General features: G+C 36.6%; 1 protein-coding gene across 2 annotated transcripts in view; it reads left to right on the top strand.

The window, feature by feature from the left end:
• Nucleotides 1-9,560: 9,560 nt before the first annotated feature.
• camkvl (CaM kinase-like vesicle-associated, like) overlaps nt 9,561-14,396 on the top strand; it is a 38,531-nt gene continuing 33,695 nt past the window's right edge. The window contains exon 1 of one of the 2 annotated variants that reach the window (XM_083570015.1): nt 9,561-10,270. The gene's annotated coding sequence lies outside the window, so the exon portion shown is untranslated. The remainder of the gene's footprint in view (nt 10,271-14,396) is intronic. The other variant, XM_083570017.1, reaches the window with a different exon arrangement.

Here is a 14,396-nt window from a genome sequence, read left to right as displayed (position 1 = left end):
GTCTGCTGAAAAATGTACTGATTAAAACAGTAATCCAAATACATTATAAAGACACAATAGTGGTTTAATATTCAGCTTTGGTGATATAATTAATTTCCTAATCTGACCTAGCCTTGTATATTTATAGCTTAATAGCTATACAGTATATACTTACCATCTTCTTTATGAGGAACACCCTTACAATCATGTAAATATCAAATGTAGCAGCAAAACAATGCATATAATCATGCCAGTACAAGTCAAGCTTCAGGTAATGTTCTCACCGAACACCAGAATGAAGAAAAGATGTGATCGCCTGATCGTGTCATTAATGGTGCTACCGTAAGTGCTTTGTTTCATATTTAAATGATTTCATAAACTGCAAACCTTCTGCGACAAAGAAATCTGGATAGATAGAGAGGTTTTTATTATCTCAGTCCAGGAACAGCCCCATGTGCAACAGAGCTCTGCTTCTTTTTTGCCCTTAAAAGGCAAGAAATACAGATGGACGACAAATTAAAGAGAAAAGATTGTGGCTCCTTTTCCTGTGGGGGAATTTTCTGGCATGGTATAAGTCCAATGGCTCATCGAGTGGTCTGATGTAGATATAAAATATATATATTATTAATCATAGGCTTTAGCTGTTGCACTTACCAAATCTCAACCTGACTGGGAGAATATGGACCAGCACTCTTGACCACGATCATTTAACCACAATCTGAGAAAATATATTTAGGAAGAATCGTGTTCATCTCTCCATACGGTTTCAGAGGTTTGCAGCATCTTTATTCAAATGTTTTGAAGCTGTTCTGGAAGCCTGTATGGCCCAAAACCTTAATAAGACACAAATTGTTTTTTCATTTAATTTGTCTCAGGGTCTTGTTTATATGTCTGGCAGTTTGACATTGTGATTTGCCTCGGAGGCATCAAGGGAGCCTTAAATTACAATGAATTTCTTTAATATTTAATCAGCTTTAGCTGCCTTGAGTGATATTAAATATGTTTTGATGCAGTAGTGCTATTTTATATAGTTTTCTGATGTATTTTTATGAAAAAAGTAAATTGTACTTTCATTGAAGCAGGATGTGCCGAACAATGCTGCAGTCAGCTATAATGGATACTGCTGTCATGTGATGTGGCTATAGAGCTGAATTATATTCAGTACCCTTCTAAATCACCAGAGCTTATTTTTTTTAAGGTTTGCTCCTCTGCTGTAATTGGCATTAAGCCCCTAATGGTGTCTACTAGTGTCAGGTCAAACAAACAATGTTGCCAGAGCTAAATGAATCACATGATCTCCATCTGACGAATTGCTATAGAATTATCCAAGGGGACACAGTGGGGTTCTCTACTGAACAGTTGGAACTTTGTCCCCTCACTTCCTTCTCTGGTCACTGGCCATAAGTGCAATCTGTGCCTTTTTCTTTCTCTTGGATCACCATGTTCTCTGTAAATACACTGTTTTTTTTTATTATGGGGACCACTAACGTTGATTAGTAGAAAACATGAAATGTTGGATGTTCATGTATTAGGCATTTACACAGAGACTTTATATTTAAATAAAAAATAAAAGGACCATTATAAAATCAGCCGAATGAATTCCGGCTGTTCATCAGGCTTTTTGAAAAATTTGCATGGATTAGTGCATGGATTAGTTATCCCATGATCTGACTGAAAGCACAAAAACCTGATGTAATTTCGTTTTTTCGTTCTCAATGTCCATATTCCTCTTTCCCTCGCATTCTCACTCTCACTCAGATCTGCAACTTGACTCCTAGCCGTGCTCTCTTTATTCTTTCAAGTAATGAGAGCTCAAGGTTGGAGAATTTGAATGGTGAAGGCCGAAATACAAAAGGCGTTTGACAGAGTCCACAGTGAGGAAGGGGTGACTTCCATTTCTGCTTGTATGGATTTGTGTCCTCTCACTGTTTTTATGATGGTTACCCATTAACAAAGATCCAATAGGCATAATGCCTACATATGTATGTATGTATGTATGTATGTATGTATGTATGTATGTATGTATGTATGTATGTATGTATGTATGTATGTATGTATGTATGTATGTATGTATGTATGTAGCAGTGGATATATACGTATGTTGTCATTCATCAATTTTTTCTATTAAAAGTAAAATCTTTTGTTTCATGCATATATAAGGTGTGAATCATATCTTAACCTTATGCTCTTTTTTTCCTTATTAGATGTTGTGAGAAAATAAAAAAATAGCAGCATACCCTTTCCAGAAAAACCTGCATAGAAGAAAGATGTCATCTCTGACCCAGTTTATTGTTCCCTTGCTTGTCATTTTATTAATAAACTCTAAAAATCTGGGGGAAAAGACTGCTTTGGGCCACTGGTCTTCATACCCACAGATATATATACGTATTATATTTTGCAGTGATTTGACTCACTTTGATTTTCCTTGGTACATCAAAAACAGCCCTCTATTTTGCAACAATAAACTGGTTGCCTGCTCACTTGATTTGCTCTATGGATGGAGGGTTTGAAGGTGATGGTGCGCCACTTGACCCAAGGTCCATCCAATATTATCAGTAATACAATAAAAGCTGTTGTGAATCTCTATTTGCCTAGTTTATGTTATTGTTTTTCGAACCAAACCGTTCTCGCTGCAGAGTAAGATTGCTTTTTGGGCTTACAAAACAAACAGTAATCTAAATATGTTATAATGGCAAATTGGTGATGTAATATTCAGCTTTGGTTTAACATATATTGCCATTCTTAATCATTTTCTAACCTGACTAAGCCTTGTATATTTATAGGAGTTATGCCGATACAGGTCAAGAGCTTCAGGTATCGTTTGATTGTGGCATTAATGGTGCTATCATAAAAGCTTTCATATTTCAAGTATTTCATAAAATGCTGTCTATATATCAATTTTATACACAACAATCTTTAGATTTGCAAAAAAACAAAAAACATGAATGACAATTCTGTGGGTAAAAATGCTCTATTGATTAAAGAGGTTAGACGAAAATGCACTGATCGGTTCAAGCATCAAAGAAGTATTTATTAATTCAAACACCTTAGTGAGCAGAAAAGGATACATGAAACATCAAACCTTGAGGTGGATGGTCTACAACAACAGAAGACTACTACTGTCAGCCAAGAACAAGGATCTGAGGCTATTATGAGCACAGATGCACTGAAACTGAGACAGTCGAAGACTAGAAATCTCCTGTTTTTTTCCCAGTCTTATGTACTACATTTGGCTCTTACCTGCATTGTTATTTTTAATGGCTATGGATGTTTAATACATGTATAATAAATGTATAATTATAATGAATTAATGTGTAATAAATAAAGCCATACACATTAACGTTATCTGATTTCTCGAGTGTACTCTATTTGAGAATGTCAATTACACTGGTGAACTGTTCTTCACTCTTTAAGCATCTATTAGCTACATCCCAACATGCCAACTTTAAATGCAATATTATTCCTGCCTACCAACTTGCTTTTTTCTGGCAACTGGGCTTTTGGGAGTTCTTCGTGGGTTATTTTAGTCGCATAAGTGACATCTTACCGAGTTATGTGGTTGCCTGTGGACATAAGTGTGTGCCTCTGTAGTTTTTTGAGAACCAGAAGACAAAAGAGCATACTAATTGGAGACCTCTGTCTAAGGGGAACACAGCTGAGCAGACCAGGGTTTTTTATATATATATATATTTATATATATATATATATATATATATATATATATATATATATATATATATATATATATATATATATATATATATCCTTTCTTTTTTTTAAGCCAATATTCAATTAATGCAGAGCGCTCTAAATAAAATATTCACCCTTTCCAAAATTACAGCCATCGTGGTGTCCTACTTTCTCACACCTTCCTCACACTAGTGTCTGCTTGACTAATGAAATTGTCCTCACTGACTCACTGTGAGCCACAACATTCACAATTTCTCATCCAGACCAGTCAATTCTGGCATTTTAAGTTCCCTGTATTTATGTCAAGTAGAATAGTGATGTAGTATAATTGACGTGCAAGTGCCAGGATATCAAAACAAGTCTTTTGCTCCTTATTTCTAGAGTCTGTTACGGCTAAGATCAGTAATCCCTGCCCTACATCTCCATTCAAATATAGCTTGACAATTAAGGTCATGCAGATCACGTGGCCATTGTGGCATTAACATGGGGAATGATTCATTTTAGACATACTGCACACCCACCAAACATCTGCACAGCTAGGTACAGTAATGAAACATGTTAAGGTGACTTAAAAATGACAATAATACTGTTAAGTAGATATATATATAATTTTTTTTACAGTTTTCGATGATTTAAGTCTGACCTTTAAAGTTTCTTTTCCCTCATCTTTTATTAATTTGTTCATGTTACAAAGGAAAGTAAAAAATAAATGCGTAATGTTCGTCTTTAAAATGTATGTTCTAGCCAGGCACAAACCTACAAATACACATTTTTCTGTAGCTCCTTTTAAATGTCTCTTTTTCCATTTTTTTTTTCATACACAGAGAAGAACATCTCACAGACTCAAGGCCATGGTATGAATGTGTGTGGGCTTAAATTGCAGACAGCTTTTGCACCACATTGCAATCTAAAAAACGGTAGAGCATGCATCAAGAGCTGGTGTGCATCAAAAAGATTAGAAATCATTTTAATAATTGTAAACAACATATGGGGAAAAAAAAAGAATCTTCAAATCATATTTTCAGTCAACTGCATTGTAGAAATAAGTTATATTATTCTGATCATTAGTGTGCTAAAGGCTCTTAACGGTGTGGATGATCATGTGAGTTACTGTAAATTATCTGAGCTGCACCAATGAGCATCCAAAAAAATAATATAAAACACTGTGCAAACAAAGCAAAACAAAAATCGTATGCAGGCTGAACACATAAAAAGTCTTCTCTGAACAGTCCTGGCAATGCAGCAATATAATGTGTAATGTGAGAGGATTTGAGAATGGTGAATCGTGAATTCATGTTTGACGATTATAGGTTGTCTTATAATGGTTTGGCAGTAGTGCTGTCCCCTCAAATAAAATTGGTAAAAAACACCACACCATCCTGTCGCCCCACATCTGAATAATTACACAGAGGCATTTTGGGACTGCGGGTCAAGAACCAAATTTGAACAGGGAATGATCTTGAAATATATTTCCTACTAAAAGAGCTCTACTTGCTTGCCTCTTTTTTACAAAATACCATACACTGACAGCCAATTTCCTGTTCCTTTAATTTGCTAAGGTCAGTCACTAAACGTTAGGATGTCTATGCGTTCATATGCTATGTTGAAGGCAGTCGTATTTAGCTGGCAGTATGTAGCATGTCAGGTGTCAGCTTCTATGTGATGTGATAAACCTACATTTATAGCTGCTTCAGAATAAATGTGATTTTTTTTTTTTTTTTTTTTTTTAGGTTTTAATGTTAAGGACTAGCAATTAAGCAATGTTTAATTTTACAATATTTTAAATGTATTGATGTATGATGTACATCAAATGCAAATAACTATGTGTTAGTGAATAGCAGGGTGCCTTCCAAAGATGTCCAGCAGTTCTTAAATAAACCTACATGGCTCCTTTACTGCATAATATTGCATCATTACATTGTACCTATAGTTGTATAAAAATAAAGATTTTTTTTCCTATTAAATATTAAGGTTGTATTAATAAACCTTTTTGGAAAACACTGTGTTGTAATTGAACTGTTTCTCCTGAACGGCAACACAATTTTGAGTTAATTGATCATTATTTTAGCTGTTAAAAAGTAACTATTAAAAGCACAGGGCATGCCTTATTTTTGGTAATAATATTAAAGGTCCTAGTTTGTTTCTAAGGAACAGTCCAAAGGTCCACATTATTTGTCTGTTCTTAATCATCAGTCAGGATCGTGGTGAAGCTGGAGCCTATTTTAGGAACCCTGGGTGTGACGTGGGAATACACCCTTGATGTGCCTTCCATTGCAGTGCATTGTGCACATTCATTCACTTCTAGTGGAAATATAGCATAGATAATCCACCTACTGTTTTTAGTAGGTGGGAGAAATCTGGAGAAGAAAACCCACATGGACGCAGAACATCCGAGAATCCTCACAAACAGCAACCCAGGCTCAGGATCAAACCATGGACCCTAAAGCTATGATGTGGCAATATTACAAAGTGGACTACTGTGGCAACCCTATATCAAACAATCAGGTATATTTACTTCAGAAACAGCACAACTTTATTCAGGGAGTATGAAGCACGAATTATTTCAGCCTTGATTTTTTTTTTTTTATGATTTGTGATCCAGTAGTCCACAAGAAAGATTTACTGCTACTATCACATCCAACTAAAGCTTAGAGTAAATAAAATCAAGATGACTAAAATCAAGTGTACCTTATAAACACTGACGTGTAGTCTGTGGGTTATTGGTTTTAATAGCTAAAAAAACTATAGCAACTGGCTAAAACACACACACACAGGTTCATTTCTGCATAATTAAACAGCCATCTGTCTGTAGCCCATTGGCATGAAGTAGTGAAAGATTGCTGCCTTGCCACAGGGTAGTTCACTGGCCTATCCACTTATCCAATGTCTTACTGCTTACTTACCCAGAAGGCCCGGTAGATTTAACCGGAGTATGTCCTCATTATGGGTGACACTAATACAGTTTAATGACTCTGAGAAATGGGATACATTTATGAGGCAACCTTAAATGAAATCAGCAAACATTTGCACTGCACAGCATAATAGAATCTAGCTCAGGTATCAAAAGTTTAAATGAGTATACTGTTATTAACAACAGGCTCAGACTACTTAAAGAAAAATGCAATATATGGTGTGAAAAACAGGTAATGTGTCTCAAACTAGACCCTATTCAGTGTACAGGGCACTATTATGAGGAGCCAGCCATATCTGAAAGTGCCCTGATGAATATCCGCTGATGAAATCCCACAACACATTACAATAGAGTCCAAATTAAGTTCTCTAGATGGCACACAAATGGCTGTAAAGTACTGTGCTGTAAAGGCGAAATTAATACAAATTCATAAGCCAATTGATAGGCTAATGCATTGCCATTGTGAACCACAGCTTCGATTTACCATTTGCAAGAAGATGTCGGTACCCTGCCAAACTTTTACCCCTTCTAGATATCACTTCTGCCCCAGGATCATGTCCATTGTGCCCCTGAGTTGCTGTCAGTGAAGCTAAAGCTGGGTGTGACCACCTGACCAGGTTTTATGCAAGGCAGAGAGAGAGCTGAAAGGACCATGTCTCCCTGGTGACTGTAAGAAAGTGATGCTGTCTCAGAACTGTTTAGAAGATTTCAAATGCTTCCAGGCAGAGAGTTTTGTGAAAAAACCTTGTGACTCATGCAAGCTGGTAGAGGCTAATTCAGATTAATTTCCGGATGCTTCTGAAACCAGCGTCAAACATCACAGTCCATTGTTAGACTCTATTAATTGCTGAGAGCACTCAACCAGAACTTAGGCTGGTAGCTTTGGAGTTCCAAATATAGCTAAAAAAAAAGTAGAAAATACGTTCACTACAGACATCAAGAGATAAAAGATTTTGATAGGAGTTTGTTGCCAGCACTGGAGGACATATTACCTGTAGCTCTGATTGTAGCTGTTATGTAGATAGCTCAAAAGTGCATTTGAGGGCTGACGTGTACAAGGCAAAAAGACGAAAGTGGTGGTCTCATTTTTATTTTAAATGCTTACTTAAATACACTATATGGTTATAGACTGGAGAAATACAAGCAAGGTGTGTAAGACATCAAGTAGGAATTGGGTAGAACTTCACTTGTGGTCTTTCTGTCAAACCTTAATTATTTTTTTTATTATATTTTGTCTTACTACTGTATATTTGGATTTGTTGATCCTAAAGTATATAAGAGGTGAAACAAAAGCAGGTTTGTAACTAAGGAGTCTGGAAGGGAGCACTTATTGTTCTGAGTTTGACATGAATCAATCATAATAACAAATATATAACAAAGTGTGCATTTAAAAAGAAATCGTATGAGTTGAAGTAAAACAACTTTATTTTTACAAAGTCCATAAATATGTATTTACAGTATATAGAGAAGTATTTCTTTTTTTTGTTGCTTTTTTTTGCATTTTGCTCCTGTTACTGTATGCCTAAGAACAATATATTTCTTTCAGTTTTATATCCAATAAACACAAGAAGCTTTTAACATTCAAGCTATCTATAGAAAAATACTTTTTACCCCAGAGGAGAAACAATTACTTGGCGGGTCAGTGTTTTCTTGTAATTTATTCCTGGTGTGAAAGAGTTGATATTCATCCACCTGGAGTGAAAAGAGAACACACACACACACACACACACACACACACACACACACACACACACACACACACACACACACACACACTGACTGCACTCACAAGCCACAAGTGACTGCATGTGAGTGCATGTGACTGCACTCACATGCAGTCACTTGTGGCTTGTTTATCTACGCAGCTAAATTATACTTCAACATTCCACACCAACATTAACTAAGATTAACAAAACATAATTCACATAAAGCAGGGACCAGAATTGCCATTTATTGCCAATTGGCTCAAAATTGCCATGTATTCTTCACATTTCAGGCATGTTCGAACTTGATCACAGGGGCTAAAACCTATGCTTTGCTAACAGACAGACATATCATTCCTCAAAGGACTTTTACTTAAATTATAATCATTCATTAACTAATTAACATACATTTAACCCTAACTTTTAGGAAACCACTCTTGTATTATTTATTTATTTATTTATTTATTTATTTATTTATTTATTTATTTATTTATTATTATTTTTTTTTATTTGAAGAAAAACAAGTTTTGTAGAAAACAAACAAAAACAGTTTTGCTCAATGAGACAAGCCAGAAGTCTTTACAATGCCAAAACTGGTAGATTAAATGAACAAAATTTGTGGACACCTGACCATCAGATTTGTGTTGTTTTTAATATCCCATTCAACATCTAGTCCCCCATCCCACATCTAGAAGCAGTTCCATTAGATTTTGGAGTGTGTTTGTGGAGATTTGTGCACATTCAGCCACAAGGGAGTGACTAAAGTCAGCTACTCATGTAGAGTGAGAAACCCAGGGGGCACTCTGAAAGGTTGTAGCTCAGCGTTAAGGCATTGGAATGTGGATTGGAAGGTCATAGGTTCAAACCCCAGCACCACCAACCTGCTACTGCTGGGACTTGAGCAAGGCCCTTAATCCTCAACTGCTCAGTTGTAAGTTCCTCTGGATAAGGGCATCTGCTAAATGCCATAAATGTAAATGTTCAGTCAGCGTTCAATTCATCCCAAAGGTCTTTAGTAGGGTTGAGGTCAGAGCTCTATAGGAGGCCACTCAGTTTAATTTTGATTCAGCTTTAGTTGTTCTTTTAACAATGGACATTGTCCCGAAGCAGCTTTACAGAGATTAATAGGATATAAAATATTAATTAATATTTTAATGCCTATAAGTTTTTCCCTTGTAGCAAGCCGGTTTCAACAGAGTATCACAGGCATGGAATCAGACACAAAGGGGAACCCATCCTCAACTGGGTAGCACTGAATGTCCTTTCATTATAGTTCCATCATTGTTGAGGTGTACTGGTCAGTGATGGTCACTTAAATGCAGAACAGTTACGAATCCATTATAGCTGACTGTTTATATTAATTACCGTCGAAATCCATTCTCATAGTTCTTGAGTTCCAGAGAGAGAGAGAGAGAGAGAGAGAGAGAAGGAGAGAAAGAGACAGATAGAGGGAGAGAGAGAGAGAGAGAGAGAGAGAGAGAGAGAGAGAGAGAGAGAGAGAGAGAGAGAGAGAGAGAGAGAGAGAGAGAGAAAGAGAAAAAGAGAGAGAGGGAGAAGGAGAAGGGGAAAAAGAGAGAAATAGAGGGAGAGAGAAAAGAGAGAATGAGAGAGTGCAAGAGAAGGAGAGAAAGAGAACGATAGAGGTAGAGAGAAAAAGAGAGAATGAGAGAGAGAGAGAGAGAGAGAGAGAGAGAGAGAGAGAGAGAGAGAGAGAGAGAGAGAGAGAGAACAGATTATGTATTTCTCAGCGCGTGCGGGCGGGAGGCTCAGAGTCGTCGCGCGCTCATAGGCGTGTCAAATCGCGAGCATCTTCCCGCATCAGCTTCAGCGCTTCAGCTCTCGGCAGGCTCCGTTCAAAAAGAAGAGAGGGGGGAAACAAAAACTACGAGCGAGAAAGAAGAAGGGATTGTAGCACCTGTCGTCAAAGTTTGCTTTGGGTCTTAAAGCCCAGGAACGGCGTTCTGTGTTCAGCCAGCGAGCGGTGCAGGTAAAGCAAGTTTTCGGTCTTTAACGGAGCGCGTGCTGGAATCCTTCTCCAGGTGATGTTGTTTGTCCGCTATCACGCAGTTCATCAGTAACCTGCAGAGCTACACCTAAACCGAACAAATCAGCGATCTCCTGCACACCTGCATGGGTTACAAATAAGCTCTCAGAGAATTATGATGTTCATTATTATTATTATTATTATTATTATTATTATTATTATTATTATTATTATTCATTTAACGGCAAAATGTAATAAATCTATCAATACTTCCTTAGCATGTAATGAAATTTGTAATAAGCAGTAGTGTATTTGTGTTGTACAAAGACACTTCCCCCTCTGATTACATGCATGCTTCTTTGCACAAATAGTTATCTGGTTATTTAGATATTTTTGGTTCTGTAGATGGAGGCACTGATGGTGCAGCAGGTAATGTTGTTGTTCGATCTTCTATCTCAGGTGTCTCTGTCTGTGCGTAATTTCACATGTTCTCGTTGTGTGACTTTTCTCTAGGTTCTCCGATTCCCACCCAAAAATATGCCTAGGTGTAAAAGTGTGTGTAAGTGTGTAAGTGCATGTGTGATTGGTGTTCCTGTGGATGTATTCTCACCTCACACTCACAGGGATGGGGTCTGGATGTGCCACGACCCCTGACCTTGTATCAGTGCCCGTCTTTTATTTCCCCATTTGAAACCCAACCAAACCAAATCTGATTGTATTTTTCAAAGAGCGGCACTTCGAATGGCGTATCATAAAGCACCATCTGTGCCTCAATGGTGTTAATGACATCAATTCAGTTTATTATCTTAAGTATAGCATTAAGGAAGTCTTGTATGTGTTTTTCGTTTCGAAAGAACAGCGCAATGTGCTGACAATCCATCTATGTTGTGCTTACAGCACAATACCATGCTTAATGATACATTAATTGCTTGCAGTCACTTTGTCTAATGAGAAATTTTTTTGGTGTCATATATTTGATTCCAACAAACATAATGGCATAAGTCGGACAGATAACCATATATATAACCATATCATATCTCCTTCTGACCTACCTATACATCACACTCTTAACCAGGTTTTGGCAAAATCGCACTAATCAGAAAGCCTCAAAATAATGCTCAAGGTTGCTTTGATAGAAATTAAAAGCAGCGATGTTACAACATGCATTTTTTTTTTCGGTTTATTATTTTTTTCTTAAACATTATTATCCAACCTTGTCTTTGAAAATAAACCAGTGGCCTAACAACGGCCATAGCACCGTTTTTTGCTGGTTTGATGTAAGCATTCATTGTTCTGGTAACCTTGTGCATTTATGGGAACCTTCGGGACGTGTTATTTACGGTGCATAGCTGCATAACACATGCTGCCAAATGCGACCGTGCACAGTGTTAAGAAAATGTCTCTCTTCACACTCCTGACAGCTTGAGAGGTGTTTCTGAAAGTGAGAGATGCACCAACAGGTGAGCTGTGATCTCGACTCTCACACTTCCCCTCAACACATCTCAATATGATGCAGGATTTCCCAGCACTCTTCCATTTAAACATGCTGCATCTACAAATCCAGATGCACTGTGAATGGTTAACAGCTGCCAGTCGGTGTGTTGTTGCTAAAATGTGCCAAAGACAGTACAGCATGTGAGGCACCACATGTGATGCCATGGATTTGTAGACATATAAAATTAAACAAATGAAAATGTGAGATGCCGGGTTCACACAGTCACAACATCGCAACATTTCTGTTTATTTATTTGTTTATTTATCTGGCAGGCGCTTTCATCCAAAGTGAGGCGGAATATGATTCAAGCTTCAGGCTGTTAAAGGAATTGATACAAGTGCTATAGAACTCAATTTCTAACCGTTTTTTTTCCGAGACACAAGTGCAAGATGGTTATAGAAAGGATAGAAGAGACATAAATAAGCACAAGGGTTGGTGTAAGCTTGCTGATACTCTGCAAACACTCATACCGCAGTCAAACTACAGACAATACAGATCACATATCGGGAAATATAAAAATAAACTATACACTAGAAAAAAGAGAAATAATATTTTTTATTTGCCTTGTCTTGCTATGGTGGGCAGAATCATCTCCCGTGTAGAACAAAGTATTTACAAAGCTAGAACCAGTATTCATCTAAAGAACCACCAAGAGACAGTTTATCCTAGTTATGCTCTCGTAGTGCTTAAATGCAAAAGGGACAATAAGTCCAGACAAACCTGGTTTAAAAAAAAAACAAAACAAGGGTTTATTTGGCTTTTCTGTCTGGAAGAACTAATTTAAGTTACATCATTACATCAAAGAATGTTACAAGGAGAGCATTGTTTAGAAAGAAAAGACGCCTTATCTATTCGAGTAACCCTTCTTACTAAGAAGAACACTTTGGAAGTGCTTTTTGCATTTTTAAATCACAAATGACAATAAATAAAACCTTCAATATTCATCCATTTGTGTTTTTAACAGCTTTTAGAATGTCAATTCTAGAGCCAAGGGTCCATTGGCCCCTTAAGGGTTATGTGTAAAAAAAAAATAATCAACAAAATAAACTAGTTTTTACTATCCCAGAGCTAGAAACAGGGCTTAAAACTGTAACCCATATAAGGAGATATATATATATATATATATATATCCATAGAACCCTTGTAGAATTAATTTCACAAGTGTTTTTATACATGTCCAGGCAGCTTTGATTAATTAAGCAATATCACACTCTCACTGGTGCTGTTATACTGAATATGTGATATTGCTTTTAAACTACAGGCCTATAAACAAAAAATGCATATCGATTACATGACATTTCAGACAAAATATGTTCTGCTTATTATTTGACCTGCTAGTGGAAATAGATCCTGAAGAAGCCGCATATCCCTTTATGGCATATTGGCTCGTTGATGCGCTAGCTCATATTGATTTGTTGAAGGAACGTTTAATAAAATTGCCATTGCTTTTTTCCTTTCTATTTTTCAATTCAATTATAAAATATTTCTAAAAAGTGTTATTTGACCTAATGTTTCTAAAACTACTCTAGTAACAGTTCCAAAGTGTAAATTTACATGGCAAAAACTGGAAAGTGAAGTAATATATACACAGCGAAATGTCTCAGAGGTAATATAAGCACTCTTGGGACACTGTTCAACCAATCAAATCAGCAGATTGCAGCTCATTATTGTACAGGTTGTACATATTGTTGCATCAATTAAATCTTTAGGATCAATAAGAGTTGATCTTTTTCTATTATAGGGTTCTAAATGGGTTTTTACTTTGGTTCCTCCAGAGGCATAAACCAAATGATGCTAAATGTAACTATTTTTTTTTAAATAATTTGATAACCCGACTGAAATGATATGAACGAGTACAGAGTTACCACAAAGGTGATTGGAAGGTTAAAGAGAAGTCATTATGATTCATGCAATCCCTAAGCTTTGAGGTGTTCTGGCATCAATTTTCGAGTGTGCTCTGAAGGGAGTCAATAAAGTGAGATGAAGAAGGGTATCACATATGTGTGTGTTTTGGATGATTGAAAACCTGACATGTTGCCTTATGTGCCTTTGTTATTAGGGTGAGATGAATAGTTGAAGGCCTTGCATGGGTTGTCATTTTTGTTGTTTTTCTGGGATTAGGAGGGGAAAGAATTAAACAGGAAAAGGATAAACCAGTTCATCTTTGCTAGAGAAGCCACCTTTCGGTAAATACTAGGCTGAATATATGATGCCAAAAGTAAATTTTTGTTCCATGATCCCCAGCTTCTCCTGCCATCCTTAATGTAATTTGACAATTTGCACAATCTGTCCCATTACATAAACAGACCTTACATGCCCCAAGCTAGCTCACACCCTACATGCTTCTACCTCCATTTACTCCACCAAGTCCTTTAAAAAAACTTCACCCTTAACCTGTAATCCATTTAGGTCCATTTTTAGAGAATTGAATAATTTTATTTAAAAAAGTAAGAAGCATATAAGACAAGCAACATTATTGGCATTGTACATTGATACATTTAGAAACATGATACTCATTTGCAAGATGATGGTAAATATTGTTTTTTTCCTACTGGAAGATGGCAATTAACACTTTATTGCATTCTGAAAAAAAAATCAGAAGTGTAGCAGCTTGACGCATATGAAGCGTGGAAG

This window comes from Silurus aristotelis (genome assembly GCF_946808225.1).
Source record: "Silurus aristotelis genome assembly, chromosome: 19".
In the NCBI taxonomy this organism is placed as follows: Eukaryota; Metazoa; Chordata; class Actinopteri; order Siluriformes; family Siluridae; genus Silurus; species Silurus aristotelis.
Note: the sequence above shows the minus strand (reverse complement) of the source record. Positions and strands in the feature narration are given on the sequence as shown.